The following is a 15346-nucleotide window of genomic DNA, read 5'->3' on the forward strand; positions in this document are numbered from 1 at the left end:
GAATGCCAGTCACAGTTCACTATAAACCCTCTCCAGTTCCCCCAAACATTCAGGAAAGTCTTACATAACTAAGTTCCTACATGGGTTTTTGTTTTTGGAGGAAATCATGGAAAAGGATGCATTCTATGTTGGAGCCAATGGCAAAGGCAGAGACTAAGACAGAACAGAAAACAAGATGCAATGAAGACTGGAAGTAGATCAAATGTCATAATGAGATGTACACTCCTTGGACACTTGTACATATCTTGGTGTGGGTGTTGGACTTTTCACAAGGTTTGAAATGGGAAGGATCTACCCTTCAGGACAGCATGTCACCAGCAAATGTCTATGTTGCAACACCTTAGATGGAAAAAACCTCCTCATTGAAAGTTGAAAATTTCACTGAAGCTTTGGTATTTCTTGTACTAAAATTTCCAGATAATGTTCACCTTTGTCCCTCCCCACTAGTGGTCACCTAAATCAACTTGTGTTTTTCAAAAATGGGGAAGAAAGAGAGTACTCATCCAGTAGTAGTGAGAGTGCTGATAATGATCAGAGAGAGTGTTTACATAAATCATCAAATGATTCCAGCACTGTTGATTTTTGCCATAAGCCTTCTTAATCTTAAATAAGAAAGTTGAGATGCAAAGAAGAAAAAAATGTGATCAAATTTACTCTGAAGAAAAAGACACTTAAATAAAAGGAAACAATGGGATTTCTAAAGTAACCTGAGAAACTCGCAGAGCTGCCATCAAAAGTCCTTGATGAATTGTTCGAGGTGGATATGAGTTTTGTGTGAGGAAAGTCAAAAGGACAGTTTTTGCTAAAGCCTGCCCCGGACTGATTTTGACAGCTGCTGGTAAAGCTCTACTGTTGGCTGGGAGTTAACTCACCAGCTCCCACCTGCTGCTGTGGTTCAGTTAGTAATGAAGGAGAAGGCAGACAGGGATGGACCTCAAACAAAAGTGTGAAAACCTTTTGTCCCTTACCTGGACACTCAGGGGCTGAACACGTGATGTGAAGATAACAAATAATATAACTTTTTGCTGCCATAGGTAATAAATATGAAATTAAGCCCTTGAAAATGGAAAAATCTATACAATTTCCAAGTATTTTTTAAATTAGATTATTTTAACTAGTTAAAGTCATTTTCCATATGGTAATCTTATTAGTTAAAAAAATCTGGAAAGGTTGTCTTGGGTTTCCTTACACATTACATGGCTTATGTTTTATACCTGTGAGGTCATAGCTGTGAAATATCCCCCCTTTGACAAGTTGACTATGATGTATGCTGTTATATTTCAGTAGCTCATGATGCTTTTTCAGCTGGATGAAAAGTTCGTTCCATTCCATCACTTCTGATATCATCTTCATTTCCATTTCATCCATGAAATGCAAAATGCCAGAGATTTGGAAACACCATTTGGAACCAGTTGCAAAAGTAGAGATTGATAAGATGGTAAGAGAAATTAAGAACAGAGGCACTTTATATATCCCGATACTAATAATTAAAATGTCTTGCGTTAGTTATGGTTAGCTCAAGTCTTTGATAGGGTAAAATAAGAATCTCAGTTACAGGCAGAACTTGAAGGAGCTGCTGCTGCTATTTGAAATACAAATATTGGCTCAATATCTCTCCTTTCTCATGCATTTGCTTCAGTACCTCCAGTACCACCATGGTTGGTCTCCAATCTTAGTTTACTGAGATATCCCGAAAGAATAATGGTGGAGCATCCCTGCGAGCAGTGAACATCTTAGGAATATACAACAGAAGATGGCAGTTGGCAAATACCACTGGAAAATCTGTTCATATCTATGTGTCTAATGAAAATAATTTGAGGTAATCTCAAATTATTCTTTTGAACCAGAGAAAAAGAGATATATGCTGAGCTGGTTATCGTGGCTTCATTTATAATAGTGAAAAAAATGGAGACAGTCCAATGGGGGTTGGATTAAATAAATGGCTAAATACATTACGCTATAGCTATATAATAAAATATGGCACTGCCATAAAATGCATGCCTTAGAAGAATACCTATTGAAAAAAAGAAATGCTTGTTATATTTTGTAAAAAAGTTATTATATTTTGTAATTGTATACAAAACTGCATACAATTGAAATCCAAATTTGAGATATACATATATTGACAAAGCTATACTAAAATGAATAATTTTTTTGTAATCATCCAAAAGCTTTACAAGAAACACCTAAGAAAACGTAAAATGCTAAAGGCATCATTTTCCCTCATGATTTGATGAATTTTAAAATGTATACCAACTGCACTTTCAAGTTTTAGAAAGCTGACCACACAAGCTGGAATTTTCCTTTAATGAAGATTAACGGAAAATCACCAGGAGAAGAGAAATACTAATGAACAACCATATCTGCCACACTACAGTGAGTAGAAGCACTCACCATTAGTCTCAGTTCTAGTAACATCAAACAATATTTGGGCTCCTTTTTTAAATGGCAGAGGTTTTTGTTTGTTTGTTTTTCCCCTTCTTAGGACACAGGGAATTAAACTTTTTAAGAAAGGCACACATTTTAGAGTACTTTCTGTAAATATAAAAATCCAGCTCCAGCAGGAAGGAACTAGGCCCCCCTTGGCCTAAGGCACTAATTGATAACCATGTGTTTCTCAGGAGGTTCTGATTCTCTGGTTGAAAACTTCCATAACGACAGCACATGAGAGTCCAGCTAAGCCAGGCAACTCCTTTACTTGAAGGGTACTTATCCAGCTTCTCCATCATCTCAGATCTGACTGCCCTTCCTTCCGCCCCTTCAAGCCACTGGCAAACTTAGCTCCACCACAGGATGGGAACCCAGTGAAACCCGGTGATCGTGATACGTAGCAGGCGCTAAGGGCCTGAATCAATCTATATGTACTTGTGAGTGTAGACTCTCCTTATGGATTAGATTAGAAAAGGACAAGGTAAGAAAGGGCTAGACTAAAGAACAACAGGTACTTCCAAAAGGTAGATCAGGGGTGTCCTCAGAAAGAGGAGAGGAATCCCACCAACATTCCCTTAACCTCTGGGGTTTATGTATACAGCATGGGTTTGATCCACGTGCTCCTCTAATCCTGTAGTCAGGCTCTAGGTGTTAATTGATGTGAGACGGTCTAACAGATTTAACACTTTCTAATGAAGAGAATCACTGTGGGCAAAAGGAATGGACATTTGTGGGGTATACACTATGTGCTAGGTGGTAAGGGGAGGACAAGAAAGACAGTCTCGTCCTTGTGAGGAGTGCAACACAAACGTGGTCTGACTTGCATTTCCATATGGGGCCCTCCCATCTCTTCTGGACCCCCAGCTTCCACGGCTTCCCTCTTCAATCTCCCACCGCCTCTGAACCCAGTGAAGAGTGGCCCATGAGCTAGAGCTCTTTTTTTACTCTTCCCCCATTAGAACCTCCAAAGCTGCTTCCTTGTGTAGCAGTAACGCTGGACGAGAAATCTGGTGAACAGTCTGATGACTAAGAGGTATTCAAAAGTTTTTACTGATGACAAAACAGAAGCTCAAGGAGCTTGAACTACTTGCTCAATGGCTCATAATGGCTCAGATGAAACCCCATGACTCATTACTTAGGTGGTACTTCTGCTATGTGGCCTTAACACAAAGAACTCCATGAAACCCAGAGTTTTAGCCTAAAGGAATGAGTTATTTCCTAAATTCTCAAGCACATGAAAAAGAGATTTTTGGATTAATGGACTTTTTGGCCTTTTATTATACCACCTAATCCAACCCTACCTATACTTAAGACTAAACTTGGCCTCTAAGAATTTAGAATTTGCTTTTAGGCACAAAACCTGTATATAGTAAATCGAGTGACTTAAAAGAGAGGATGCGTGCAGTGATGGAAGGGGATGGAACAGTCGGGAGCCTTCTTCCACTATCTCTCAACTGTGTGACTTTGGGCATGAAAGCAAGGTAGACTTGCTTTGATATGGAAGAGGGAGAGCTAATGTAAATGACTGGCAGAGAACATGAATTTTATCCAGTAACACCTTATTGTTCACTCAAACAGATGTGAGCACGCAGTGATGCATGACTGGGGCCAGCTCTGCACCTGTGGATATAGAGGTCTTGCATTTCTTAGCACCTTCATTTTCACGTGGAGGCATCTTACAGTACCATCCTTATCCTCAGGTGCTCTTTCCTCCCTAGGTTTTCATTCTTTGGATCTTGAAGTCTCTGTCTTTGCCATATATTCAAGTGGCTTAGACTCCTGGTTGAAATCCTCTCCTATTAGATCTGGACATCTTCAGAAAGATACCTTAAAACAGCCTGTGTCTATTCCCCTGGGAGATGCTGGCTTTTACTGATTCCATAGCCTCCTTTCGTTGTCTTCCACTACTTTGGGTAGAAAATATTCGTGTACAATTTTATTTCTTTATAAAATACATTTTAACTCTAGAAATAGAGTTACAGATGTAGAAAACAAACTTCTGGTTACCAAGGGGGTAAGGGTGGGTAGAGGGATAAATTAGGAGATTGAGATTGACATATACACACTACTATATAAAAAATAGATGACAAATAAGAACCTACTGTATAGCACAGGGAACTCAATATTCTATAATGGCCTATATGGGAAAAAAAGAGTGGATACGTGTTTATGTATAACTGGTTCACTTTGCTGTACACCTGAAACTAACACAACATTGTAACTCAACTATACTCCAATAAAAATTTAAAAAAGAAAACACATAATATAAAATATCTCATCTTAACCATTTATAATAAATATAATAAACCATTTATAATAAAATAAAATAAAATACATTTCCAAGTTGCTAATGCTTACCTTTCTGTTTAAAAAAGTAATACACATTCACTGTAGAAAAGTTGGAAAACAGAGAAGAGAATAAAGAAAAATAATAATTTCCTATAATCCCATATCCCAGAGAATACCACTGTTAATATTTTGGTGTATATCCTTTCAGTCTATTTTTCTCTGCATATAGCATACAATTAACTTGGTTGGAATACACTTTTATACCACACATGGATTTAGGGACATTCATTCACACACTGTTTTTGGTTGCTTTAGACCAATATTTAAACCTATTGCAGCAATCTTCTTAATATATGCAAGAGGGGTGTAAAATTGGACCTTGAAAATAGCATAACTTCCCTGAACCTCAGGTTCTTCATCAATAAAGTAGAAGGTAAACAATGCTGATCTGCAAGATCCCCAACATGATTCTTTTTTTTTTTTTTTTTTTAAGATTTTGGGGATAGGAGTTTATTAATTAATTTATTTATTTTTGCTGCTTTGGGTCTTCATTTCTTAGCAAGGGCTATCTCTAGTTGTGGCAAGTGGGGGCCACTCTTCATCACGGTGCGCCGGCCTCTCACTATTGCGGCCTCTCTTGTGGAGCACAGGCTCCAGATGCGCAGGCTCAGTAGTTGTGGCTCACGGGCCTAGTTGCTCCGCGGCATGTGGGATCCTCCCAGACCAGGGCTCGAACCCGTGTCCCCTGCATTAGCAGGCAGACTCTCAACCACTGCGCCACCAGGGAAGCCCCCCAACATGATTCTTTAAAAATAAAATATGAACTTGGAGGGACACCTTCCCTCCCTGGGTTCTGCCACAGAACCTCAACCATAAGCACCAAGGTTCTACCTAACAATTCCAAGAACAAGAATTTGGGGCCTATTGTAAATATGGACCCAAGTGACCTAAGAAACCAAGACTGGCACAATTTTGCTCTCAGTGTGTAAAGAATGAGTAGATCCAGACAAGTGAATAATTGGTACCAAAGAAAGTAACACCTGTCATTTTAGATGTCATATATTGCATCTTTCTGGAACACCAATTTCACTTTTCACTTAAGGACAATAGGTAGAGTGAAGCATAGCTTGGTTTCCTTTGAAACAGGAGTTTTCCTCTAGAAGGATGCACTTCTATATTGTCAATGGTTTTTTTGTTTTCCGGTTTCCCTAACTTCAATAAGTCCTTTTGATGGTGTTGACTATCCTTGTTTCAGTTGGGTTCCTGACTTTCTGCTTTTAGCATTATATTCTTTTTATTTAAACTATCTCCCAGCCAACCTTGTTTTGTCTTTTCATCTTATTTTGAAAAGGCTTCAGAATCTTGCCAATTAAAACATGTGCCTGTCACTAGGCATTTTACTCTGTATGAAGCTTGAGGACAACTTTTGAGCAACCATCTTTTCCCTCTTCAGTACTAACAGCAGACCTTTTCTGTTTTTTTCAGAACTTTGGGAAATGTTTAAGCTGAGAATGGACAGAGGAAGTGAGTTTGGACCTTAATTCTTTTTTCCAAGGTTTAAAATCTTCAAATTGTACCTACAAACCAGTAGAAAAAATTTTCCCTGAAAGTAGACCATTTCTCCAGTACAATATTTAAATGTGATGTCACTTTGATGAAAATGCCCCAGTATGAATTTACAGGTACGATTACTCAATTTAGCTTTTAACTTTTTAAAGGCAGGTTAGGGGAAGATTACTTGAAAGAAAATGATGGATACATAAAAACATCTCTAGTTTCCAGGGCTGACACTGAATGAAGGTGGATCAGATGGGACCCAAATCTTTCCACCATTAGAAGCACTCTTTGATGGAGAGCCACATGCAAAAACCAAACCAAACCAAAACAAATGAACCTAGACACAGACCTCACACCCTGAACAAGAAAGAACTCAAAATGGATCAAAGACCTAAATGTAAAATGCGAAACCTTTTTTTTAGAATAAGAAGATAGGCTCATAATACAAAACTTTTAAATTTCTAGAGGAAAACAGGAGCTCATCTGCATGGCCTTGGATTTGGTGGTGAGTTTTTGCATATAACACCAAAAACATGATCGATGAAATGAAACGTGGATAAGTTGGACTTTATTGAAATTGAAATCTTTTGCTCTGTAAAAGACACTATTAGGAAAATCAAAAGATAAGCCACAGACTGATAAAGAACTTGTATCCATACTACACAAAGAACTCTTAAAACTCAACAATAAGAAAACAAACAGCCTAATTTTAAAATGAGCAAAAGACCTGAAACAGATACCTCACCATAGGAGTTGTACAGACAGTAGATAACAACATGAAAAGAGGGGCAACATCATTTGTCTTTAGGGAATTGTAAATTAAAACAACAACAAGATACCACTCCACATATGTTAGAATGGCTAAAATCCAAAAAACTGACCACAGCAATTGTTGGCGAGGATGCAGAGCCACAGAAACGTTCATTCGTTACTGGTGGGAATGCAAAATGGTGAAACTACTTTGGTAGACAGTTTGGCGGTTTCTTACAAAGCTGAACACAGTCTTACCATATAACCCATGAACTGTGCTCCTAAGTATATACCCAAAGGATTTGAAAGCTTATTTCACACAAAAAGCCTGCATACACACACAAAAAATTTTCAAGCACATGTATTCAGAAAATGGGTAACAAGTGAGCACTTAGGACTACTTTGGGAGCAAATGAGGGTGAAAGTGAGAGAGAGAAGTAGAAAGGGTCTGACTACAGGATCCAGCCCCAGGAGAAGGGCACGCATGGCCCAGGGGAGAAAACAAGAAAGTTCCAAGGGTGGTACCAGAAGGGCACGAGGGTACATGATAACGGGAGGAGGTGGGAAAATACAGTTCAGAATGAAAGCCTCCCTGAAAATTCTTCTGGACAGACCTTGTTCTATGCAATGACCTCTCCCCTTTAGACCCAGTCTCTGTTATCAAAAGACTAGAAACGTAGGGCTCTTTCAAGAAAAATGACTACAGTCACATTTTCTTAGAAAAACAGTTTAGATTTGGTCCTTTTAGAGCCAGAATATTGTTTAAACGACAGCATGGGATGTACTTTCAGCCCTTTCCATATTCTATACACTTCTATCTCTTTGGAGCCAGATGCCAAATTGTTTCCAGCCAGTTAATAATGGTTGTGGTAGTGAAGCTCCCAGAGGACCCGAAGAAGGAAACCTGCCTGCATTTCTAGGGCTCTGTTCCATGTGTTGGCTGCTGGGTGGATTCGGATTAGTCAAATAAAGGGAGGAAATAAGGCATGGAAGTCAATTAGTTTACTGTATAACCCAAGCAGGCCATCCCCCAGGTTACAACCTGCTCATCAGCAATGCTTGTGTTTCCACCAGCAAGCCTGTAAATGCTTGCAATTTGCAGTCACTTTAGTTTAACTACAAAGGTCTGACTGAGTCAAACAACAAGATGAGTGCCCCAAGAGAGCATTCCATGTAGTGCCATTGATTACATTTCTGTTTATTCGGTCATCGAGACTATCAGCAATCACCTTTTGAAGACCTGGTTGATGGGAAGTGACGTGCTAGGTGCTGCAGAAGGTACAAAGATGAGTTAGTCAAGAGCTCTGCCTCAAGGGAACGCCCAGAATAAGGCTTAAGATGAGACATGAACATGTATAAATGTAACAACCTAACATATTTCACTTTTAGGTTAGTTAGTATGTAGTAATAATAGCTGTCATTTACTGATCTCTCACCTTGTGCCATGCGTTCTTGCTGATCATCGCAGCCACCCTGCTAAGCATGTCACACACATTTCATAGATAGGGAAGCTTAAACTCATTGATGTTACATGGTTTTGAACTCTAAAGCTAGTGCTCTTAACACAACAACACAGCAACTCTGGTCCATCTATCTCCCATGAGATGGTCAAATAAAGTGCAAGTGTCATGGGGGCCAAAAGGAGGGAGAGAGAGTCTCATGCAGGAGGAACTAGGAAGACTTGTGTGTCTAAACTGTGCCTTGAAAGATTAGTAGGTTTTGACCTGAGGATATGGGAGAGGGAGGGAAGAGGTGGGACAGGGAAGATCTGCTAGGGGGAAGGAAGCCTGGAAAAAAGATATTGTCCCTGGGGAAAGCCTAGGACCTGGGGAGGGAAGCATTATCTCAGGTACCAGAAGTGGAGTGATGAGGAAGCTTCAGAGGTAGGAGAGGCAAGTGATGGGAGCCTTGAATAACAGACCAGGATTTGAGAATACCTTAAAAAAAGCAACGAGAGGTCACTCAAGATTTTTGAGAAGGGGAGTAACCCAGCCAAAGCCCGGTTTCAGATAGTGGGGGACGGTGCAACAGGAGATGAGGAGAGCAGGGATGAAGCCACGGCATCTCCTCAGGTGAAAGAGTCAGTGCTGTGGGATGGAGAGAAGGGGACGGCTGCAAAGGCATTTAAGGAGATAGAATCCCCTGGACTGAATCACCAACATGAGTGGCAAAAGGAGGGGACAGAAATCTAACAGTCCTTTCGTGCCTGCATAACTGGGAGGATAACAAATACTAAATTAGTCTGTAAATTGGATCACTGACACTTTCTCAATTGTTGGCTCTCAGATTGTTTTGACATGTGGGTCCAAAGACACTATTTAAATGGGCCCAAAGAAACTAATCTCCATACTCTTGCTTACTACAAAAAGAAAAAGATTTTAAAAATGAGGCTACTATTATGAGAGTTCATGAAAAGACATAAAACTCTAAAAAGTTAACTCATGCCCAAAGCAATAGACTTGGACACTGTGAAACTCTTAAAAAAAATATATATAATATGCCAGCTTGGGGCCACCTGGAGAACCCCAAGATGACTAGTGGATCCACACCTCCACTGGAGAGCCCTCAGTATTATTTACCTGGGCAGGGGGCTGGTTACAGCTAACTTGAATTCATCTAATAACTCTGACTGTGGGCTACCATGTGCCACATTCTGTGCTCAATGCTAAGGAGAGCCTTTCCTGACCAATTTCTTCTTCACATATTTCAGCCCCCCAGCCTCCTCTCTGAAGCCTGCCAACCCCACCTCTTCCCAACACATATTTCAAATAGGACAAAGTGCTGTTCCTACTTTATTCAAGCCAAAGAGACATAATCTCTGTCACATTCAGACCTTCACCAACCAATGGCCTCCCAGATACCATCTCTCGCCCACCTTTCTATGTGTACTTATGACACTGATCTTGGGAGCCCCGTGTTCCTATTTTATGATTTCCCAGCCTTCCAATTGCCTGTACCAGCCCACGGTGTCCACAGTAGCCAAGCAGGGCTACAAGTCCGGCAGACCCCTCACTGGAGTTCAGTTTTTGCAGCCTTGTCCTGATTTAATCTGCAAACCAATTTGCTACTTAACTTCCCCAAGCCCTTATCAACGTTTTAGATTTCAATGTGCCTTTCCTAGGCTGAATATCTGTGTTTTCAATTATGTCACCCTAGGTGAATTACCCTTCCATTGTTCAAGGTCAAACCTCCAGTTGTTATTTCCTGCCGGTGCAGCTAGTCCCTTTCCCCTCCATCCCTTTGGGGCAGTTTCTCAACTGTCACTGGTGTTCTGAGATCCTATCTCTATCATGTTTCATCTGTAAATTTAATTATGAAGCTATGCCCCATTTGGCTTCATTTTATTCCATGGTACAAAAGTTTATTATGCATCCATTCTCCACAAGGCATCCAAAGATGTACTAGACATGCCCTTCTGCAGCAATATGAAAACGAAGTCCCTAAAAGGAGCTAGGTGGGCCTAATTTCATTCACATTGTTGAGTCCCCTCATCTGATCAGTAGACCTCTCTCATCCTGCACTCAGATTTCTACCCACAGAGGACTATTCCTTCTAGCACAAGTATTTAAGAAGTGGTTTTTAAAGCAGAAAGGGGAAGGCAGAAGCAGAAAGGGGAAGGCAGATGCAGAAAGGCTAAGTCAGAGCAGTTCTAGAAAACAATCACTAACTCAAGTCTTCCCAAAGAGCCCTGCCCTGCCTTCCTACCCCACGTTCAGTCGGGGTCCAAATGCACTTCCAAGTTTGCAGGTACAGGCCCTGAGCAAAGGCATAACTGGCTCCCCTGCTCACACTTGGGGTCCCATTGCCTGAGTTCAACTTTTCCCTTTGTTCTCCCACACTGCCTACCATATCCCTTCTACAGAGGGGAGCATCCCCAAGTATATCTTTGGAGGGGGAAGGCACCCCTCTGTATCCTACATACAGAGGCAGCATGCATGGCCCAGCCACATAGCTCACCTGTTACCCCAATGATGAATCCTTTCCAGACCCTTCAGTCTGGACCCTTCCATTGTATTCCAGGCAAGTCTGATGGCTCCAGTAGCCCTTTGCTTATGGTGCTCTCACTTAATTCATGCAGGCTGTCTGCCTGTCCAGCACTGTCTGCCTTGTAAGCAGAAACTGGGAGCAGGACCCACTAGTATATCAGTTATCTTTGGGTCTTCTCCTTGCCCAGCACAGGCAGGTGTTTACTGAATGACCCCTCAAACAAACATTAGAGAATATAAATGATCTTTTCAGACACTGTTTTGTCTCATTAACCAACTGCTTTTCATTGAGTCATTGGTTTTCAATTTCTTTAAAATTTTTCTTGGAGTACAGTTGCTTTACAATGTAGTGTTAGTTTCTGCTGTACGGCAGAGTGAATCAGTTTTACGTATACATATATACCCTCTTTCTTAGATTTCCTTCCCATTTAGGTCACCACAGAGCACTGAGTAGAGTTCCTTGTGCTATACAGTAAGTTCTCATTAGTTATTGTCAATTTGTTTTCAATGAACAGAATCCTTACTTCGAACAAAGTCTTATTTGGAAGACCCACCTCCCCAGTATATAAAATGGTAATGGTGGAGCTCTTCTTGTTCACATAAAATGGAGAGCCCCCCCACCCCAGAGCTCTAACAGCACCTACCTGCACCCACCAAGCTAAAATTTTCAATCCACTTCCCTCCACATATATAAGTTTTTTACTTCTTTCAAGGCCCAGGCCAAATCCTTCTTCCCTCATGAAGACTTCTCTCTGATCATCGTATCCATGGTGGGTGTTGCTTGTTTCTGAATTCCTGGAGGTCCCATTGTCTGCCTTGCTCTTTTGGCGTATACTTAGTTTGAACCAATGAACATTCACATCCACTGAGGCTTGCTAAAGGCCAAGTGATGTGCTTTAAATACATTATCCCATTTAATCCTCAGGGCCATCCTGTGAAGTAGATGCTATGATTATCTCATTTACTGATGAGGAAATAGAAGCTCAGAGAGGTTTGGCAATGTGCCAAGGTCACACAGCTATTCACTAGCAGTGCTAGGATTTAAACCATGAGCTACCTGATTCATTGTTTTCTGTTTTAATGTGCCATTATTTTCTCTCTCCAACTAGATTGTAAGCCGAAGTGCAGAAACTGCATCTCTACTTCTTTCTCTCTCTGCCCCATCCTTAATACAGTGTTTTACCCTGAGGAAGCATATAATTAATAATTTTTCAGAGCTTCCTTTGTTCCCTGCAGTATATTGCATAGTTCTTCACCTTTTCCTCCTCTGACATCTATCTGGGTAGAGGCTGCCAGCTTCAGAATAGGCTATGATCTCACCTCTTTATTCCTAGAGGAACATTCTATTTCTGAAGCTTGCAAAGACAGGTTTTCACTGCTGAAAATATTAGGCACTTCTTCCAAAGGCTGGAAGCTAAGCGGGAGTTTCACAGGAGGAAAAAAACAACAGTGATCTCCTCAAATGGAGTGGGGAGGCTCAAGGCAGGAAGTTGAAGGTACCCTTGGAACAGCTCCAGGGAGAAGGGAAAGTGGAGAGGAAAGAGACACTATTTAGATTTTTACCACTTGGGACCCTATCCCCAATTTAACTTTTGGATAAAATCTTAAAAACAGCCAAGTAGTAAAAGTCCTGTTCTTCATGAACTCTGACCCCTCTGCCTGTTTGGGATGTCACTGAGAAAGGCTACATTTTGTGCACAGCAGCCCTGAGGGGATGCCCAGTGGCCCAGGTGGGGGTGATTGATTGGGGGAAGCCCCAGGGGCATGGCCACCCTCCCTGCACCTGCCTCTGAATAAACAGAGGGCTGCCTTCTGCAGGGGCCCCTTCCTGACCACCCCCAGCCCTTCTCTGGCCTCACCCCTCCGGCCCCCTTACTTGAAAATTAACCACAGGTTTAAAATGAAAGAGAAGATGATGGCTACATGAGCCCAAAGTGTATGCAAATTGAACTACAGGATGAGCAGAAAACAGAGCCTTAATAAAATAGGCACCTCTGCAGGCTAATACTAGGATCTATTCACTCTTAAATTTCAGTTTTACGTCCTTACTATAGCATATGTAACAATATTGCTGAAGTGTCAGGTGGTTAACCACACTTTAATTTTAATGTTTTGATTTGAATAGTTGAGTTAATTCAATGATTTCAATAGAAGTCTCATTTGTCTTGAAGTATTTGCTTCAAATACCTGTCTCTTCTTTGGAAATATGATAAACAGTCTTCAATGCCTGATATAGTTATAAAATACATGGATAACCAATCAAATTTGCTCTTTAATGACTTCTGCAAAAGGCAAATGAGGACAGGAGTGACATTTTTGAAAACAAAACATATGCACACATGCACACATACAAGCAGAATGTGCTCTGAGAAAGAAAATCAGGGGCCAGATGACAGGCACAGTTCCGGGATGTTCAGACAGTTGTACTTTCTGACTGAGACAAATATTTGTTTTCAGAACCAAAATGTATCTTATTATGCACTGATGAAAGTTACTATTGTTATAATAGATACAAAAATTTTTAAAAAAACACACTCAGTTTAAGTGCTGAACTGAAAATGTTTAGTGTTTTCTATCAATTTCCTGATTCTCCTAAGATCTGAGTCATATGGATAGCTGTTCACCCTCCTTTTCCCTTTTCCCTTCTGATAAAAAAAAAATTGGAATAGATTATGCAAAATACAGAATAAAAACACATAGCTTGAAGGAAAGTTGTTTGTGGAGAGAGAGAATCAATAAATGAATGCATATACAAATAAATAAACCCAATAGCAGAAGCCATCACAAGGAAATTCAAGAGACAAAAACAATCCAGAAAAAAATTGTGAATTATCAATAGAGAACAGTATGGAGGTTCCTTAAAAAACTAAAAATAGAGCTACCATATGATCCTGCAATCCCACTCCTGGGCATATATCTGGAGAAAAAACATAATTCGAAAAGATACATGCACCTCCAATGTTCACAGCAGCACTATTTACAATAGCCAAGACATGGAAGCAACGTAAGTGTCTATCGACAGATGAATGGATAAAGATGTAGTATATATATACAATGGAATACTACTCAGCCATAAAAAAGAATGAAATAATGCCATTTGCAGCAAGATGGATGGACCTAGACATTATCATACTAAGTGAAGTAAGCCAGACAGAGACAAATATATGATATTGCTTATACGTGGAATCTAAAAAGAATGATACAAATGAACTTATTTACAAGACAGAAATAGACTCACAGACATAGAAAACGAACTTATGGTTACCAAACGGGAGGGGGGAGGGATATATTAGAAGTTTGGGATTAAAATATACACATTACTATATATAAAATAGATAACCAACAAGGACCTACTGTATAGCACAGGAAGCTATACTCAACATCTTGTAATAACCTATAATGGAAGAGAATGTTAAAAAAGAATATATATATATATTTAACTTAATCACTTTGCTATACACCTGAAACTAACAAAACATTGTAAACCAACTATATTTCAATAAAATTTGTTTAAATTGTGAATTATATCAGAAAGGGTTCATTTCCTTTATATATAAAGGGCACCAATAAATCAATAAGAAAATTTCAATAATCCAATGTAAAAAAATGAGCAAAACAGATGAACAATTCACAGAAAAGGAACTAAATATGGCCCTGCATATTTAGTATGAGAAGATATTCACTTTTATTCAAATGGGAAAAATGAAAAAGAATAATTCTATATTCTGGGAAAATGGGGAGATAGACTGACAGGGGTAAAAAGGTATACAACTTCTATGGAGGACAATTTAACCAAATCTATCAAAATTGCAAATGCATTTATTCTTTGACCCAGCAATCACAATTCTAAGAATTTCTCCTATGTATATTATTTTACACATGTGAAATGACATATGTACAAAGTTATTTACTATAACACTGCAATAGCAAAAAGTATTTTAAAAATCCAAGTGGCAGGCAACAGGGGGCTAAACGAATTATGGTACAGCTCCACAATTCTTTATCTGAAACCCTAGGGTTTGATGTGGTTTGCATGTCAGAATGTTTTGAAATTCAGAAAGTTAATACAGTGCAGGTACTATATATTATGTAACACCCCAGAGGGTTCTTAGGCAACACTCAGTAATCAAATCCATTAATATTTCTGTGGAAAAACTAAATATTCATACAAAGTGGGAGAAACAACTCATGCCAATTTGAATTATGTTTTTCCAGCAAAATGAGTTTGCCACAAACTTAGGAAAACTTTTGCTTTCAGGATTTTTTCTTTTTTAAGTTAGAAATTACAGATAGGAGACTGTAGGCATGCCATCCATACTATGGAATACCACAGA

The sequence above is a fragment of the Lipotes vexillifer genome, unplaced genomic scaffold (assembly GCF_000442215.2).
Source record: "Lipotes vexillifer unplaced genomic scaffold, Lipotes_vexillifer_v1.1 scaffold470, whole genome shotgun sequence".
Taxonomy (NCBI): domain Eukaryota; kingdom Metazoa; phylum Chordata; class Mammalia; order Artiodactyla; family Lipotidae; genus Lipotes; species Lipotes vexillifer.